The sequence below is a fragment of the Chanodichthys erythropterus genome, chromosome 17 (assembly GCF_024489055.1).
Source record: "Chanodichthys erythropterus isolate Z2021 chromosome 17, ASM2448905v1, whole genome shotgun sequence".
Classification (NCBI taxonomy): domain Eukaryota; kingdom Metazoa; phylum Chordata; class Actinopteri; order Cypriniformes; family Xenocyprididae; genus Chanodichthys; species Chanodichthys erythropterus.
The window spans coordinates 21,906,716-21,920,115 of NC_090237.1; the positions used below are offsets into that span (position 1 = coordinate 21,906,716).

Genomic DNA, 13,400 nt, shown 5'->3' on the forward strand with positions numbered 1-13,400 from the left:
ACATAAAAATCTTACACTAATGAAAAAATGGAAGGACTACAGCTTGTAGACAGAGAGCTAGCGATGTGCTAAATAAAAGAAAGGCGTACAGGCTTTCTAATTAGAGCTCGGAAACCATGCGGCGCGATTTTAGACAGTGATTCATTTACAAACTTCAATGAAAAGCGGTGAAATTACATGAGAACTCGTGTTTCTAGATGGATTCTCGAGAGAATCTAAACGCTGACCGCGGGGAAAACTAGACGGTGAAAGAAAGAAAGAAAGAAAGAAAGAAAGAAAGAAAGAAAGAAAGAAAGAAAGAAAGAAAGAAAGAAAGAAAGAAAGAAAGAAAGAAAGAAAGAAAGAACAAAAAAAAAAAAAATACTGCCTACTTGTATAGCTTCAATGTAGTTAGCTGCTTTTTGTTATTAGCTTCTAGTGTAGCTAACTACTTTTTCAAAAGAGCAGCTTGACTGTTGTTGAACTGTTTTAAATAATGAGTAGCTACAGTTTTAAAGTAGCTTCTCCACCACTGGTACCCTAGCAATCTTTCCACACCATTTAAAACGGCCTGAAAAGTGGAGAGGTTGATCGCCAAAAATATGTGTGAAAAATAAAGGATCCTGTTTTCAGGATCCTGACACCTCATCAGCAGTTATCACAGGCTATTCACTACCGGTTCAGCGCACACGCAGAGGAGAAAGAGAGAGAGGAGTGAGATGGGGGATGTTGGCCACAGGCGATTGTGCTGTGGCAGTGAGCATCCGTTTAGCAGGAAGTCCGCATACAGCTGACAAACAGCATGTGTGTGTGCGCGTTTAATCCCCTCCTACCTCACACACGATGGGTGTCCGTGTTCTATTAAGCAAGAACACACAGAGATCCTGTATTTATGCATTAATAAAAAATAAAAAAAAATTACTAAACATGCTAATACAAAAACTTTCCCTGAGGATAGTAGAGACCGGGGCTAGTTGTCACACTTTTTTACTCCAGTGAATATTTTGCAGGGAAGGTTCATTTTGAATTTATGTATAGCCTTGGCTACAAAAAGCTATTGAATATTTCCACTCTTGCTGCCTATGGGAGAAAAAAAAGTTCACACATAACACATTGACTATATGGGGTAAGTTGTCACAATGGATTTTGCCCTTACATAAACAAGGTATTTCCAAACATACAGTTTATATTTCAATAATTTAACAGCACATGCATGTTCCTGATTCTTGTTTAAGTTTTTTTTAATTATTTTTTTTTTATTTTATGCCATCATGGCTCTTAACATGGGAAATATCATAATCCCTAAAATTTACATTTATATAAAACATTTCAACTAGACATAAGATAGAAAGTCTAAAAAACATTTGGGTGATGCATTTTGAAATATTCATGCTCCTGGTTCTCTAGTGCCAGTTAATGTCACATGTCATGCAGAAAAAAAAAAAAAAAATTTCAGGCCCTATTTTAAAAGATCTAAGCACTTAGGGCGCGTCCGAATCCACTTTTGCTAGTAACGACGAGAAAAATGGTCGGCATGCCAAGCGCATGGTCTACGGCGGATTTGCTATTTGCATGGCGGAATTTGCAAGCGGAAAAAATGAACGCTTCTCTAGCGAGGAAATGGATCTGCTTGTGCATGAGGTTAAAGCATGCAAGCAGACCATCTATGGTACAAGCCGGATTCCACCAAAGCATTTTTATCTTTACCCACACAATAATAATGTTTTACATTGTAATCATTTTATTTTTAATGCATGTTTTTGTGCTGCTGCACATCCCTGTGTGTAATAAGTAGAGTGTACGTGCGTTGTGCACCCGCATATGGGCGCATATTACTAACGCGCTCTTTAAATAACAAAAAAATATTGCGCCATTGACTTTAGACCAGGATTTAGTCTGTTTCAGTTGCCTCAAAATAGCAACACGCCAACAGTGCGCCTGAAGACACCTCATTTTTAGACCAGCACGCCCATGGGCGAACAGAGATGGGCGAGAGTGCATTTGCTATTTAAACGTGAAAATGATAACTGAGTCAGGCTTAAACTAGGAAAAAAACACTTGCATCACGCCTGGCGTCACACTTTTATTTTTATTGTCTATTATTTATTTTACATTTTTATGATTTAACTTTATCAACTCACAACCTCCATCTGTAAAATTAGTGTACAAAAAATAAAGCCATGGTTAATTAATGTCAATTTCAAACAATTGACAACTTGCCCCCATTGTGAAAAAAAATACTTTGCCTTGTTGCTATGAGAACCGTTTAATGTTTTTTGTTCAAATCTATATTCATTATATAGTTTACTCTGGCCTGAGTTTTGTGTTCATAACAGCTACAGTATTACGAAAATATGAAATTTTAGTTTAGAGGAAATAAAAACCACAAAACCGTCATTTAAGCCTGAACTAGATGTTTGAAACCAACATACAAAACTGGAAGATAAATTCCACGTGTGTAATTGGACTTTAGGCTCAAACCCTTAATGTTGAGATCCAGCTAGTTTCTGTAAAAAACCAGCTTCGATCTCCTCTACAAACCATCCCTGATTGAGTCACCTGAGCAAAATCAGTTTTCCCAAAACAGGCCTCACGTGTCTGCCAGAACAAACCGTATCAAATACGTCTGCACAATGGAGAGAAAATTGAACAGAGATGATAAAAATGTTGCGAGTTTGTTTCTGAAGCTCACGGAGTCGCGTGCGCTGATAGCGCCACCATTCAGGCATTCAAGCAGGTTTGCATAGGGAACATGGCTGTTATTGTGTGCAAGCATTTTATCCCTTATTTGCTGATAATGACAAATCTCTCCCTCTCCCTCCCTCTCTTTCTGTCAGTCTCGTGTGGTGGTAGTCGGCTCTTTGGGTCTGCGCAGATAAGCGGGTGATTCATCATGAAGCTGAAGGCTGCACACGGCGCCTTATCAGCCCCTCGCAAGGATCCAGCCTCACCGCACATGTTCTCTTTTTGGAAAGTGACCTGCTGCCTCCCGGCCCCAAATTACCATGACAACATTAGAATTATCCAAGCAAAAATGACAAGAGACGAATTAATATATTTTGCGCACGCTTAGACCACCCCGCATCCCCGCCACCCCGATCCAGTGCCAAACTCCCTCCGTCTCCATACGTTTCCATTATTGCGGGGAAAATAATGGTCAACTAAAGGCGACCGGAAAGGGGCCTTTAATGAATGCATACGAGCGGTCGGGCTTCTCCTGGCAAAAAAATAAAAAATCTTAAAGAGAAGCACGATACTGCGTCTCTTCCTTGCAGAATATTGCAGGTTGTTGCTTTAGTAATATCATATTTAATTCAATCAAGCAATAAATGCGTGTGTGTTTTTCGCCACCGATATAAGTGGGACGGCACTGTGAGAGTGTAATTGAGTCAAAAATAAATAAAGAGACAGTAATGACAAGATGGCGAGCTGTTCAGCAGGGCCGTGATTGAGTCAACGGAGCGAGGCAATAATAGCGCTTTCCTCTCCCTTTTCTCTCGCTATTGTCAGGATGAGAATATCATTGCAGAAAATTGCCTCGTAGGGAAAAATATATGAAACTGTTAACAAATGGACTGGCAGCCCGTCCTCTTCCTGACATTTGAGAGAAAAAAAATAGAAAAGAAAAATCAAAAAGTCAAGGGGAAAGAGACAGGAAGAGAAAGCAAATCGCAAACTCGCTAACGATCTTGCAGTTATGACGTTATTTAAGGTGAAAGTGAAACAATGAGCTGGCTGCATCTCGCACCTTCTCCCTCCCTTTCCACATACGTCTCTCTCTCTCTCTTTTCTCTGTAACACAAATGCAGGCTTGATGTGTTAGTAGAGGGTGTGTGTAGGAGGATGAGAGTGGTCCTCTGAGGGGTGCTCTAAACACACACACATTTTCTTTCAAGTCCTCCATCTTTTGAGCACAAATCTACTCCCATGCACTCAAACAACTTTGGTAAAGGACAAGCATGACTGTACAGTTTTTGACAAGAAACAACAGCTGATGGGGTATTGGGATAAAGCATCATTTCTAAAAGTGTCAGAGAGTGAGTCTCAGCAAACGTGTGAATGTAGCGCTAAAAACTAAGGGCCCTATCACACACCCGGCCCAATGGCTTTTAAATGCAATTGGAGATGAGACTCTGATTGGTTTATTGCACGTTACGCTCTGGAGAAGCGTTCGGTCTTTACACTGGCAACTTCCACCATGTAAATAGTGAATCCGCCATTTTGAAAGCGCAAATGGCTTTTAAATGCAATTGGAGATGAGACTCTGATTGGTTTATTGCACGTTACGCCCAAAACACAACCATGACTCATTAAGAGACTAGGTACATCCTTTTGGACCATGCGCCTGATGCCGAGCATTTTTTCCGTCGTTAAAACTAGCAAAAGAGGATTCGGACATGTCCTAAGTGCACCTGCGCCATGCGCTTCAGACCATGTGCTTAGATTAAAATAGGGCCCTTCGTCTTTAGTTTCATCATGTTTGCGGTTATATTTTGTTAGATGTACCAAAATAAATGAGATGTGGCCAAGGAGCAATGTGTTTTGAATAAAATTTGTAAAAAACATTTCTTATACACTTTATTTCATTGTTGTTTATTTATGCTGCTTTACACATATTTTAGGTTAAGTATAGGGCTGGGTAGTATAGTATATGACGGCGATTCATATCGATATTGAACGTGATATTGCGTGGCTTGTCAGTGAACTATGGCTCTGTCTATTAAATGCCGCTACATTTGAAAGCAGGTGATGGCGATTTAGCGGTAATCAGCGAACCGGCTTTACTGACGAAATGCGCGTGACAAAAGCATTCGATATATCGCCCAGCCCTAGTTAAGTATTTAAATAGCATCCACATTTTTGCCCACTTCTCATTCATTTTGGAAATAATTGCAGATTTCAAACTGGATAAAACACAAGGTCCTGAAGCATTGGCAGTATGGGTACCCAAGAGTCGCATGACTGGACCGTAGCCTTGTTATCTGGCAAGCCTTACTTTTGTTTTCCATCATCAGTTTCTCTGAGCTTTATTGCAGTAAATATGCTACACGTTCCCAAATGAACCATCTGTGACAGGAGCGATTCCTCAAACAGGCCCTCTTCTGCCTTACAGACACTACAGCAACTTGACAACAAGGATCTTGCAAAACATTCCCGCTTGTTAGAAAGCTGAAATCAAGCTCTTTTTATTGATTCAAATCAAGCCAAATTCATTATGGGACTGTAATATTTCTGAGTGATTTGAAACCAATGAGCAGCCAGGGAGGCTTTTAAAATGATTAGTTTGTCTCATTCAACAGTCAAAACAATATCCAGCAAATAAACAAAGTATACTGAGCCATTACTGAGCATGTCTGTACGGTTCTCAGTCCAAAATTAACTCTGACGTACAGTACAAGGAGCTTGGCTTTCATGTGGAGTCTCTCTCATCGGGCCATTGTTGCATAAAATATTTTTTTAATTGGACGCTTCCAATTGAAGGGCCTGCGAGTCTTTGAATCATCAATTTTCCATTCAATGTATGCCTATTATGGATCCCGCATGAAACGGCCCTGTGCCGATTGACGGCCTTGAATTTTCAAAAGTTTCCCCTGCAAGGTATTTGCAACATTAATTAAAAAGCCTATTAACGAGACGAGCGCAAACTGCTAAAACGGTTGTGGCCCATTTGCATTGATTGCTGCGCACATACAAAAGGCTGGTCTTAATACGACTGAACTGACAGTTGTATTAAGTCACTGTATTAATGGAAAAACAAGACCAGAGGCTGAGGGAAAGTGTACACATGTAAGCTTTATATATATGCAAGATGCTAATAATATTTAATATAAAAATAGAGGGATCATAAAAATAGCATGTTCCTTTTTAGTACTGTCCTCAATAAGCTGTACTACAAAACATGTTAACTTCTCATTCACAAGACGACAAAATAACTGAATTTACACAAATGAACCAGTTCAAAAGTTTACATATCCTTGAATACCCTTATTACCTGGATGATCAACGACTGTTTTTATGTTTTGTGATAATTGTTCATGAGTCCCTTGTTTGTTCTAAGCATTTAAACTAAGCACTCTTCTTCAGAAAAATCCTCTGTCTTTCATGCACAACTATTAAAAAGGTGAAAACATTCACTGATGTTCAAGATGCCAACATAATGCAAGAAGAGCTGGGGGGAAGGTTTTTTTTTTTTTTTTCCAAACAAAACAAAAAAAGCTCACTAAACAGAAAATATGTGAGACAGACTTAAGCCGCGCACACACTTAACTATTGTAAGGCCGATTATGAATGTAAATTGATACTTATGACTGATCGCGCTCAAACCCGTCCAGTCAGAGCCAGTTGCGTTCAGTCGGCGATTACAGTCGGTGTTCAAATTCCATATTTAAATATATAAATCTGCTTCAGTCGCAGGAAACACTCACTGTATGTTGAGCACAGTCTTAGAATGTTTTTGATAGTCGTTAAATGTGTGCCCGGCTTTAGAGGTTTTTGCATCTGAACTCTTCATATACTGTTATAGGCTACATTGCCATACATTGCAAAGTAGGATCGATGATGATGAAGTTCTTCACTGAGCTAAGTAATTTAAGTAATTTTGCAACCTCCTGTTCTTGTTCAGCTGTAAGCCATACAAGAGGCCTGTCAGGTTCACTGCTCCAGAATTAGACAGACCTGACTTGTGAGAGAGTAAGAGAGAGAGGGGCTTTTAATCTTGCTTCAAAAACAGCTGAGGGTCAAAGAGAACAGCATTAAGTGTTATTTCCCATTCTGTGTGTGTACAAAGAGGCCGCAAGTCCCGGGTCAGTATTCAAACAGATGTGCGCTGTGGGAGCTGTGCCATTAAAACTATTCACAGATCAGCTGCAACTTCCAACCCAGAACATGCAGTTTTCTGTTCTTCTTCATCAGAAACACAAAGATTTAAAGAGATAGTTCACCCAAAAAATGAAAATATGGTGATTATTTACAAAAGCACAGAAAGAGCAGCGCAAAAACATTCTTCAAAATGACTTCTACACTCATTCCTTCAGGATTGGAACTACACAAGGGTGAATAAATGAAGGCAGAATTTTAATTTCTGAGTGAATACATCTTTAAACATGCTAGATTAGCATTTAGCATAATAGTCTTCATCTCATGACGTTCATTTAAATGACTGTCTGTTACAAACAACTCATTCACGTGCGACTGAATTGATGTGAATGAAAAAGCTCAAACCTGTACAGCTATACAGACTAACCCTAAAAACGATTCTTCTCGGCTAGAATAGAATCGTCTGCTCATCTCAATGGATTAGCCTAGTTATCACGCTACGGAAACATCCTAATGAAGCCGTTTCAATAAAAGGAACTAGGTCCTTTTATCGGCACACCTGGTTGTAGCCTGAAAGGATATGCGAGTGTTTTTCAGGGAGCTGTTTACCCTGTGTCTAAGAAACCCATATGGAGACAGAAAAGCTGAGAGGAGCAACAAGCACCACCGGGCTCCCCGCTGAATTGCGCTTTTGAGAGATTGCGTTTGGCAGTCCTGCCCGCTATCAGTTGGCAGGCAGTGGAGCATTCTCCGGATCATCTGTTGATCATTTAATTACAGTATGTTTTAAAGGGGAAGGGGGACCAGGGCATCGTAGGAAGCGAAAAGAGGAAAAGCAGTCAGGAAAAGGCGTCACTTAAAATGCAAGCTTTTTAGATTTGTACTAAAAGAGATAAGAACAACTGAAGGGCCATTGGGTTTCTTGGGGGTAAAACGTCACAAAGCTCTAGCGATGGAAACACATTTGTGTTGGCCATTTACTTAAGGTAGCAGTCTCCGGGTCTAATCTTAAAGCACTCGTCTCCGAGTTCCCATGAGAACAACTATCCATCCACCTGCACTGTATCTCATCCATCTACACACAACACAAGCACACACAAACGCACAAATACAGAGCTGACAATCACACAGACAGACCCTCAAAGCAGAGAACACAAACACGTCGCTCAAACTACGTTGAGATAGATGCCAGACCGTTTATCGCTAAATGAAAAAAGCCTTTATACAACATGATAGAAGACTGTGACACAATCCAATGCATTTAGAGTTAAAAGATCAGTTAAAGAAAGAAAGAAAGAAAGAAAGAAAGAAAGAAAGAAAGAAAGAAAGAAAGAAAGAAAGAAAGAAAGAAAGAAAGAAAGAAAGAAAGAAAGAAAGAAAGAAAGAAAGAAAGAAAGAAAGAAAGAAAGAAAGAAAGAAAGAAAGAAAGAAAGAAAGACAGACATGTAGTTATTTTCTAACCCTGATATCATTTTAAACCTTTCTTTCTTCACACACACAAAACATTGATATTTAGATGAAAAATCTTGGGGCTAAAGCTGTCAAGCTCTAAACTATAAAAGAAGTCCAAACTGAGTCTGATTCATAAATTAATCATTCAGATTGGTTTTGTGAACTGAATTAACGGATTCATTGTAAAAGATCTGATTTGTTAATGAACTGGGCATTAGCTACTTCTCTAATGAATGTGTAGTTGACAGTGAATTCATTTTAGGCCTCGGCAGGCTCTGTTTGCATTCGGTTATTTTAAAGTGGCAGGATATTCACTCATTTTGTTTTCCATTGGAAAAAAAGTAAATAATGACAAAATGACAAAACTATCCCTTGAAGAGAAACAAACAGAAATCTTGACACAAAAGGTGGGTGCACTTCACTCAAAGGCAATATGCAGATAAAACGAAGACACACGGTCTACCTAAATGTATGAATACATGTTTTTTGAGGTAATTAAATCATAATAGATTTAATTATGCTCATCAATCAATTATACAACAACATTATGTTCAATTTCCCATAACTAACACATTAAAAATGACAGATAGCTCAAATCAGAATATACTGTCATTGAAACAGCATGTAAAGGTTAATGCACTTCAGTTAAGACCTCCACAAAAGGAAATAAGCCTCAGTTACAGGGAGTGTGTGGCTTTTATAGAGGAATTTGAATGAAAACTGAATAAAAAGAGATGAAATTACAGAGCGCTGCCGAGGCGACCTTGAGCGTCCGGCCTTTCGTTCGAAAGCACAACAGCATAACTACAACTCCAGGTTTTCTTCTCCGCCAATGGTTTCATTTTAGTTTTGAGCTCATTACTTCACTACGACGTGCGAGTCCAATCAAAAGGCACTCTCATTAAAAAAGCGAAATGGTTCAAAAGTAGCTGTCTAGCAATTACGCTGCTTGTCTGAAACGACTGGACTGCAGAGCTTCAAATGTCAATTATGTTAGTCAACACCGCCATATCAGTAGAGCTTCAGCAGGAAAAACGATAACATTCTTAGAAAAGCCAATTTGTTTTCAAATTGTGTTTAGACGTAAGCCATGGCCCACTTTTCACTCAACAAACCTGTCTGTCTTTTATGCAATAAAGAATGAAAAAAAAAAAAAAAAGATGTTTCTTTTTTATGTTGCCTTCAACAGTTGATTTCAAAACAATCCCAGGAGGAAGTTAAATTCGTCACTCGTCTTACCCACATTTAACAGACTAAAACGTCCTTCCTTTCCACATTAGATGAAAAAAATAAAAACAGCTAAAGGCGCACTTGGCTTTCCAATGCTGAGTCATGCTTATTGTTGTGTCTAGAGTGAGCTCCACCAGCACCACCACCACCCTGCGGCAACATGGGAAGAGTGCCACGCTCGCAGCGGGCACTACCAGCCCGGCCAAGGTCAATACCGCCTGTTACCACATGCACGTTCCACACCACATAGAGGTTTGACTGTTCATTCCAGCGCTGAGTGAATGCTCACACATTTCACTTATGTCACTCAGCCCAAGTGCTACAAATATTAGTGCGTTTCCTCTATAAAAGCAATGACAGCGTGTCACATGGAGAGACGGATGGATGACTGTGGATGGATTGTCTGCAGTGCTTTCGGCAGCTAAGGGGGGGGAAATTGGTTTGAGGCACAAACTCTTGAAAGAGGGACAGACAGAGACGGAGAGGAGGGGGTTTCTTTAGAGTAACCTTCACACTACATCACAGAATTTCCCTCGCCTTTCTCAGATGTTCAACACATGCATTTATGGAGCACTGCCGGCGCGTCTAAACTCAAGCCAGAGTTGGAAGAGAGAGAGAGAGGGGTGCACCGAAGCTTTCACAGGTTTATTCAGAAGGAAATGGCACATATTTATGACATCCGAGTGAATTATATTCACTGAGTGAATTATGTTTTAGTTATTTTAATAACTCCTTTACATTTCTTCAATACGTTTTTGTCATATTTATTAATTTTAGTCTATTTTACTAGCCAAAGTAGAACATCATTTTAATTTTGACAAAAGCTAACATTTTTTTGTAAAAAAAAAAAAAAAAATGAACATGTTTGCTAGACTATATAAATCTATAAAAATGACTTAAATATAAAAAATATTATTTTTCTGAGATGAATCACAGCAATGCAAATTCAAAAAGAGCAAAACGGTATTTGAAAAGCATGAATGATGCAATTAAAAAAAACTGAAAATGAAAAATAATGATTCAATTTAAAACTGTGCATGTATAGTCATATACAGTATTCATATAATATATATATTCATATACATATATATACATCCATCCGTCCGTCCATCCATCAGTCCATCCATCCATCCATCCATCCATCCATCCATCCATCCATCCATCCATCCATCCCTCTATCAACCCGTCTATCTACCTATCTATCTATCCATCCATCCATCTATCCCTCTATCCATCCGTCTATCCCTCTATCCATCCGTCCATCCTGCTATCCATCCATCTATCCATCCATCCATCAGTCCATCCATCCATCCATCCATCCATCCATCCATCAGTCCATCCATCTATCTATCTATCTATCTATCTACCTATCTATCTATCTATCCATCCATCCATCTATCTATCTATCCATCCATCCATCTATCCCTCTATCCATCCGTCCATCCTGCTATCCATCCATCCATCCATCCATCCATCCATCCATCCATCCATCCATCCATCCATCCCTCTATCAACCCGTCTATCTATCTATCTATCTATCTATCTATCTATCTATCTATCTATCTATCTATCTATCTATCTATCTATCTATCTATCTATCCATCCATCCATCCATCCATCCATCTATCCCTCTATCCATCCATCCATCCATCCATCCATCCATCCATCCATCCATCGTACACATTTTGCTGCTTTGCAATAATACGATTTTTTTTTTTTTATTAATGAAGTTATGTGGATTGGTAAACATATATTATAGATGGATATCCTCAGAGCTCAAGGTACTGTAGGTCTGTATTGAAAGGATTGGGAAGAAAATGAATGGGATTTTGTGGTCTATTCACTCTTTTCTTCCCTCATATTTATCAACCGCAAGTCTTCATCTCATCGTCATTATGGACTGTGAACCACAAAAAAACCCTTCGTCAGTGAACATTTCCGTCACTAATTTTCGTTGACTAGATTAACAGCGTTCACACTGTGTTTCTCTTTCAGCAGAACACAACTTCAGTCAGATAATAAACAGCCTACATGAAGCAGCTTTCGCCTCTGGCTAATGTATCCCCAGCGCTCCTTTAATAATCCAGCACATGCTTCCATGTTAGAAAGGAGGGATTCGATAAATGAATAAATTAATATCAAATAAGCATTGTTTCGGGTTTAAATGGAGTCTAGTAGAGCAGAAGAGGGGCAGAAAGGGCTTGCTTGCGGATCAAATGATCACAATATCCATTTCGGATTTGAAGGCTTTGTCTTTGCTGAATTTGGATATTAATGAATGCAGAGGTTTAGCAGTGTTGGTGATGGCAGATTTCATGGAAGTGCAAATGATCCACTCCGACATACACTGAATGCAGCTTTGATCTGCGATTTGACTAGCGCCCCACGCAATGAAAGGACCAAGGGGAGTGAGGGAGAAAAAGAGCGTGCGAGAGAGAGAGGGGAAAAAACCCTCAGAGCACAGAGGAGCACTCATCTAACAAGGCCTCTCTCTGATCCTCCTGCTCGCCCGGCCCCTCTCGCTCGCTCGTCTTTTTAGCAGCTTCACGTTTCACATGGTCTCCTTCGCTCTCGTATCCCCCCTCCCCTTCTAATAACCCAGGAATGCTTCATTTGAATGAAATACAGTCATTTATCTACTGGCACCAGAGATCATAAAATCAAATAGTGGGAAGTGAGAAGTCATAACGGCGGTGGTTCGTTTTATGTCACGTAATACCCCCATGAGTGTAAGGGGGCCATTCAGAATATGCTGCCATCAAACTCTCCTAATGTTGTTTCGACTTGTACCGAATTGTTATTGTAAGTCCCATCAGCTGTATTAGACACCCAGATCACGTCCCGTGCTGCGGGCACTGTTTCTTGGCACAATCTCGCTACACAATTCTTATTGGGTCCCTAAAGACACTTCAAGTCGAGTCCCCTCATAGCTCAGGAGAGCGAGTGTTGGTCATTTTCCTGTGCTTTTCTCCGCTGTCATAGGCAGGATGGAATGCAGGGTGCGTCAGGCCATGACTCAGTGTGTAAACAATACTAATGCTTACACACTGATGGGCTCTTTATCTCTATTACAGGCACGAATTTCACCGAGAACGGAATTGATTGCGTCTGAGAGCGCTGCCGGTGTTATGGCCGGCCACACATGGAGTTCTTATGAGGCTCGCTCTGACTTCGATGAAGAAAATCACCTATATGTCCAAATTATGGGGTCTCTGAGCCAGAAAGCCATGGAAATCAATTAGCCGACGTATATTGGATATGTCGTGAGGTTTGTCAGAAGGGTGAGAATTACTGGCTTAAGGTAAATGTTACTACGAATTTGTTTATTTTCAGCCCAAACAGAGTGTATGAGGGGGTTTTAATAAATAAAGTAACAACATATCTAATGCCAGCGCATATTGGTGTACGTATAACCAATTACAGAAATAGGCAATACATTTCAGCTTGTGTTTAGCCTTGTACAACCTGTAATTGGATCACACCGCGCACCTTAACTCAAAAACGAAGGCTTAAGCATTGCTTTCCAGTCAGTCAACAGCTTAATAGACAGCATATTTGTATGAAGATACATAATAAAGGAATCGTTTAGCCAAAAATCAATGTTCTCTCCCTCAAAACGTTCTAAACCTGACTTGCTTTCTTCTGTGTTTCGGGGGAAAAACAACAAGCTACTTTTTATTTTGAAAAAAAAAAAAATGTTGTTCAAATGCTGTCAAATGTTGTTTGTACTCAAATGTTCTTCAAAATAATTTCTTTTATGTTTTATAGAAGAAAAAGCCATACAGGTTTGGAATGACATGAGGATGAGTAGGCTAAATGATGACAATTTTCATATTTAGGTGAACTAGGTTTCAGATGACTTCCAATATAGCATCCCAATGTCTCAATAAATGGTCAAGAAATGTGAGTTAACTTACATCATC

General features: G+C 39.6%; 1 protein-coding gene across 10 annotated transcripts in view; it reads right to left on the reverse strand.

Annotated features, from left to right (window-relative positions):
- The window catches only part of msi2b (musashi RNA-binding protein 2b), a 288,248-nt gene that overhangs the window by 155,241 nt on the left and 119,607 nt on the right, over positions 1-13,400 (reverse strand). The window lies entirely within an intron of this gene.